Consider the following 6,705-nt stretch of genomic DNA (forward strand, 5'->3'; position numbering starts at 1 on the left):
GTCTTCTAAGGGATTGCGTAAGAGAGCCCAGGACACCCTATCTCAACAACAACAACAAAGACAGAGAGAGAAACACAAGATTTCCCCGATTTCTTGACTCTTAGAATCATAAGCGCTTGGAACACCGTAATTTACTCTGTCTTGTGACATTTCTACGCGACAAGAAGCGTCAGTCCCATTTTGTAATTTGGGACCCCAAATTACAGAGAGGGCAAGCAACCTGGACGCAGTCACACAGCAGGTCAGAGCGATTCACCCAAGCCAGAGCACAGGCCTCCTGACCCTCCATCCGCATGGCCCCTGTGTTTCGGTGCGGAGTCTCAGGGTGTGGCTTCTGGGTAGGTGGTCTCAGTGGAATGCAGATATAAAACCATTAAACCTGTCATCACAAGGCAACCAAGGGACACCCCAGTGGAAAGATTTTCCAGACCAGAGCTTTGAGTTGTTCTGTGTGTCTGATGTGTGTGTGCGTACACACGTGCATGCTTGAGTCTGGAAGGTAGTCAGGGGTGCAGAACTGCCAGGTCAAGGTACTTGCACTCTACCTTGCAGTAATTAAACCCACAAAGAGCGTTCATTTTTTTGTCTAGCATCAATACATATCTTTTCCTAGCTTCCCTTTCATCCCTCCCCTTCTCTCTCCCTCTACCATTCTTCTGAGACAGCATGGAATCTAACTTAAGGGGCAAAGTTAACAGATTCCCCAAGCTCACAGCCAGGGGACTGAGCTGCCTTACACCAAACAGGTGCTGCGGCTTTGGGGCCAGAACGGTCGAAGCCCACAGCTCCACGTGAATGCCGCTGAGCACTGCGCACTCTACCATTTCTACTCCCCTTTCACACCCAGCGGGTCTGCAAGGCCTCCCTCCTTTCTTACCACCCACTTTTTGTGATTCTCAAAGGCTATGAAAGACAAAAAAATTTTCTTTAAGACAAAAAAAAAAAAAAAAAAGAGGGTACCTGGGTGGCTCAGTGGGTTAAGCCTCTACCTTCGGCTCAGGTCATGATCTCAAGGTCCTGGGATCAAGCCCAGCATCGGACTCTCTGTTCGGCAGGGAGCCTGATTCCTCCTCCCTCTCTGCCTGCCTCTCTGCCTACTTGTGATCTCTGTCAAATAAATAAGTAAAAAAAATCTTGAAAAAATAAGATTTCCATAAAAAAGAGAGAGAGACAGAGAGAGAATGGAGTGATTTGGTTTTAGCATTTTCAAAGTGTAATGGACTCCTAATGAGACTGTCCTGGCAAAGTGGATGGAGAAATTAAGCTGATCTTGCTCGGTGCCCTCCCCAGGGGCCCAGAGTGGGCAGAACCACAACGGTGGACCCTGTGTGCATCAGGCAGGGGACAGAAAACGGCAGCTGCGCAAGACAGTCAAGTGACCCTCAACATCCGAATGGCGGGTGCTTGCTATGGCAGAGCATTTACTACAATTGAAATGATGCGGAGAAGGTCGGTGTGCGCGCGGCACAAGGATGACATGCAAATTCACGAGGTGTTCCATGTTTGAAAAAAGAAAAATCAGGATGGAAGGAGGTGATAAAGTCCAAAGATGTCAAGACAAGTGAAAGGAAGGGCGGCGAAAGGTGGCGCTTGGGAAGACTTGGTGAGCACTTTTTAAAATCTAAGCTCTCCGTGGGCTCAGGTTTGTGTTTGGTTGGTCATGCCTCAACCTTATGCTAGTCCTAAACAAAAAATAACCAAGGCCCCCAGGTCCCCTTCTCCTGTGCTGGAGATGTGCTCACACAAGGCATGGAGAATGGAGAAACGGGTTTTCCTGGTGAGGAGAAGTGGGAAAGGGGAAGACAAGGCCCCAGGGCAAAGGATCAGGTAGGAGAGGCCCCCAGAGGCTCTTCATAACGTTAATTTCTGAGAAAAAAACTAGTGAGAATCCAACAAGAGTAAGGTCTGCCACTTAAAAGCAGACAGGTCACGAGAGATGTGTAGCTGACTGTGAACTTCCAGTTAGGGGCTGACCTCTACCCACCCTTCTGGTCTCCTTGTAGCTGGCAGCTGAGACCTCCCCACCATGGACAACCCAAGGAAGCGGCACCCAGCTACCCTGTACTTGAACTCCGTCATGTGTACCAACAAACAGAGGGATGGCCTGCAGGGTTTTGACAAAAGGAGACCATCCACAACAGGAATTTGGTGGTATTTATACGGCATTAGGCAGGTGAGGACAGGGACACAGTCTCCTGGTCAGTTTCCCAGCTGCCACAGAGCCGTACGCACATAGTCAGAAGTAAAAACATCTCCGACCTCCGCAGCCACTTCCCAGGCTCCCCGTAAGAGTTTCTGATTACCAATGGGGTGTCTCAGATCTTTCAATAACAGGAAAAGTGGTATCTTAGGGGCTAGATGGAAACATTCCAGGCCCTGGGATCTGGTTTCCCGATCTGCAAAACATTTGAATAGTGGTAAAATATGCATAACATAAAATCTAACATTTTATCTTTCAAATATAAGTTCACTCGCACTGTTGTGCAACCATCATCACTGTCCTAGATCTGCAAAAAAAAAATTTTTAAGATTTTTTTGTTTTATTATTTGATACAGAGAGAGAGAACAAACAGGGGGAGTGGCAGGCAGAGGCAGAAGCAGGGTCCCCACTGAGCAAAGAGCCCAATGTGGGGCTCGTTCCCGGGATCCCGGGATCATGACCTAAGCAAAGGCAGATGCTTAACCCACTGAGCCACCCAGGTGCCCCTAGATCTGCAAAATTTTAAATCAGACTCTGTAATGTGATGATCACAGCAAAGTGTTGATTTCCCTGGGAAGGCCCTTCCTGACCTTCCTTTGTGAAATCTTTCTCTCATAAACTAATAGCCCCCCCAAAATACCAAAAATTCTTTTGAGCTGGAAGGGCTGGAAATTCCACAGTGGAGTACTACAAGTACAGCCTCCTGTGTGCCACAGGGGCTGTCCATTCTCCAACCCACTCTCTTTCCAGGCTCCACCATCCTTACCACCTAGCCCTGATTTCTGGGCCCATCCAAATCTGACCCATCTTCATAAACATCTGTTTCCAAAGTTTCCTTCCCCCAAACCAACTCATCCCTTCTGGTGTCCCTGGATGATTGCATATTTAACATCTAAATGAAAAGGAGGGGCTCCTGGGTGACTCAGTGGGTTAAAGCCTCTGCCTTAGGCTCAGGCCATGATCCCAGGGTCCTGGGATCGAGGCCCTCGTTGGGCTCTCTGCTCAGTGGGGAGTCTGCTTCCTCCTCTCTCTCTCTCTCTCTCTGCCTGCCTCTCTGCCTACTTGTGATCTCTGTCTGTCAAATAAATAAATAAATAAATAATTTTTAAAAAATGAAAAGGAAAAATTGAAAGGTTGAGGGGTAAAGGTTTTCAACCTTGCTGTAGGCAGTTCCATAAATGGAAAGGCTTCCAGAGAATGACAACATGGACAGATCGCTCTGGTCTGGAGCACCTAGGAAGATGTAAGAAAGTAACTTGAGAAAAACTGTTGGGAGCTGAAGAGAGCAGAGAGGGATGGAGGAATAGATGGAAAGGGTGATGAGACCTATGTGGTCTTGACTCTCAAGTCTTTATCTTTTTTTAAGATTTATTTATTTAAAAAATATTTTATTTATTTATTTGACAGAGATCACAAGCAGGCAGAGAGGAAGGCAGAGAGAGAGGAGGAAGCAGGCTCCCCGCTGAGCAGAGAGCCCAATGCGGGGCTCGATTCCAGGACCCCAGGATCATGACCCGAGCCGAAGGCAGAGGCTTTAACCCACTGAGCCACCCAGGCGCCCCAGGTTTTTATTTATCTTTAACTCCAGCTCCAACGGCTCCTTGGAACACCAGCTCCTACATGCAGCTCCTCCTGGGCAGCTCCTCTTGGGCGTCCAATAGCACCTCAAACTTCACACAAAGCAGAGCTCTTCGTTTGACCAACCTTACCTAACCTTACCTAAACTGATCTTTCCTAATTCAGTACATGACAAAAATCTGAAGGTCATCCTTTCAGAATGGCTGAAACAATCTTGAAAAGGAAAACCAAAGTTAGGAGACTTGACGTTCCTTTTTTAAAACTTACTCCATAAATCATGGGTGATCAAGACAGCATGGTACTGGCATAACGATACATATATAGATAGACAGATCCACGGAAGAGAATTTAAAATCCAGAAATAAACTGTCACAATTATGGTCAATTGATTTTCCACAAGGGTGCTAAGCCAATAATGAGGGGTGGGGAATGAATGGTCTTTGGTGCTGGGACAAATGCGTACACATTTGTACGTGTACACGTACGTGTACATGTGTACACATGTATACATGCGTATACATTATGTATACCTCAGCAATAGCTGAGGTTAGCTCTCTTCCTTACATCATACATAAAAATTAACCAAAAATGAATCTAAGACCTAAATATAAGAGCTGAAACTACTAAAGACTCTTAAAAGAAAACAGGAGTAAGTCTCTACGCCTTTTCCCCCTAAATCTATTTATGTTTTTTTAGTAATCTCTACACCCAACATGGGACTTGAACTCACGACCCCAAGATCAAGACTCACATGCTCTTCCAATTGAGCCAGGCAGGGGCTCCAAACTTTGTGCCTTTGGGTTAGGCAAAACCTTCTTAGATACAATACCAAAAATACAAGTGTCAAAAGAAGAAATAGATAATTGGACTTCATTGAAATTAAAACCTTCTAAGGACACCATGAAGAAAGTGAAAAAGGCAACCCACAGGCTAAGAGAACATATTTGTAAGTCGTAGGTCTGACAAGGGACCTGCAGTCAGAATACATAAATAACTCTTGCAACTCAACAATGATGAGACCACCCAATGAAAAAATGGACAAAGGATCTGAACAGACATTGATCCAAAAAAGTATGGCCAATTAAACATAAGAAAATTAGCCATCAGGGAAATGCCAACAAAACTACAATGAGATACTCCTTCATGCTTACTAGGTTGACTAATAAGGTGGGCAATAACAACATCCTTTTCTCCAGCATCCTTGGTGAGGATGTGGAGAAACTGGCACCTCCATAATTTGCTGGTGTAAAATGATGCAGTTAATATGAAAAAGCTGCCTGGTTCCACAAGACATTAACATAGTTTGCCGGTCATGATCCCAGGGTCCTGGGATCAAGCCTGTATTGGGCTCCCTGCTCAGCGGGGAGCCTGTTTCTCTCTCTCCCTCTGTTTGCTGCTCCCCCTGCTTGTGTTTTCTCTCTCTGTCAAATAAATAAAATCAAAAAAGAAATTCCCACCTTAAAACAAACAAACAGATATAGTCTGCCATGTAATGTAGTCATTCTACTCCAAGGTATATGCCTGAGAGAGCTGAAAACATGTCTACACAAAAACTTGAATATGAATGTTTACAATAGCATTATTCATAATAACCAAAAAGTGGAAATAACCCCAAACCCCATCAACTGATGAATGGAGAAACAAAATGTAGTGTATCTATACAAGGGAATATTATTCAGTCATAAAAAGGAACGAAGCAGGAAGAGAGTTCTGACACATGAATGACAAGGGTCTTGAGGCTATCATGCTGAACAAAACAAACCACTCACAAAAGGACAAATACTGTATAAATCCACTTACATGAGGTTCCCGGAGTAGTTAAATTCAGAGACAAAGTAGAATTGTGGTTGCCAGAGGTGGTGAGAAAGGGAGAAGGGGAAACTTGTTTAATGGGAATAGAGTCTAGTTTTACAAGATGAAGAGAGTTCTGGAGACTGGTTGCACAACAATGAGAATGTGCTAAAAATACTGAAAGGTACATTTAAAAATGATTAAGATGGTAAATTTTATGTTGTGTATTTTTCCACAATTAAAAAAAAAGAGGGTTAAAGTACTGATACATTCTATAACATGGATGATTTTGAAGACATTATGCTAAGAAGCCAGACCACATACTGTATAGTTTCATTTTATATGAAATTTCAGAATAGGCAAATGTGTAGAGAGATTAGTCGTTGCTGGGGGCTGGGAGATCTAGGGAGGGAATGGAGAGTGATTGATACTGGTTACCCGCTTCCCTTTGGGGGTGGTAAAATATTCTCAAAGTGAATTATAGGTATGGTTGTACAACTCAGGGAATATACTAAAAACCACTGAATTTTTAAATTTGTGAATTGTATGGTATGTGAATTATAGCTCAACAAAGCTGTTCAAAAATTAAGGTAGGAAGACTGAAAATGAATGAGCTCTGCTTCTTTTTAAAACTTACTCCTGTTAGGTTCTGTGACCTAACAATATCTACAGTTGGCAATTGCATTCTCTTAACAAACTGTGGAACATGAGGCTGTCGCTACAACAGAATCGGAGAGGGGGCTTATTCACAAACAGGAACACAGCTAACTCAGTCTGAAGAAGTTGGAGAGAATGTCTGTAGCTTGAAGGAAAAAAATAACCCAGGAGCAGAGATAGATTAGCAGGGACTTAAAAAAAAAAGTCGTGGGGCACCTGAATGGCTCAGTGGGTTAAGCCTCTGCCTTCAGCTCAGGTCATGATCTAAGGGTCCTGGGATCGAGTCCCGCATCGGGCTCTCTGCTAGGCAGGGAGCCTGCTTCCTCCTCTCTCTCTCTCTCTGCTTGCCTCTCTGCCTATTTGTGATCTCTCTCTGTCAAATAAATAAAATCTTAAAAAAAAAAAAGTCGTAACAGGTTAAATGTATTTCTTTTTTCCCCCCCAAGGTTAAATGCATTTATAGAAAAAACTAAAAACCT

The 6,705-nt window shown here is 44.1% G+C and overlaps 1 non-coding gene across 1 annotated transcript; it reads left to right on the plus strand.

Moving 5' to 3' along the window:
• The first annotated feature begins 1,402 nt into the window (after positions 1-1,402).
• LOC123954786 lies at positions 1,403-1,507 on the plus strand. The gene has a single exon (XR_006821151.1). It is a non-coding gene; the product is annotated as a U6 spliceosomal RNA (small nuclear RNA).
• The last annotated feature ends 5,198 nt before the right edge of the window (positions 1,508-6,705 follow it).

Source organism: Meles meles, chromosome 12 (assembly GCF_922984935.1).
Source record: "Meles meles chromosome 12, mMelMel3.1 paternal haplotype, whole genome shotgun sequence".
Classification (NCBI taxonomy): domain Eukaryota; kingdom Metazoa; phylum Chordata; class Mammalia; order Carnivora; family Mustelidae; genus Meles; species Meles meles.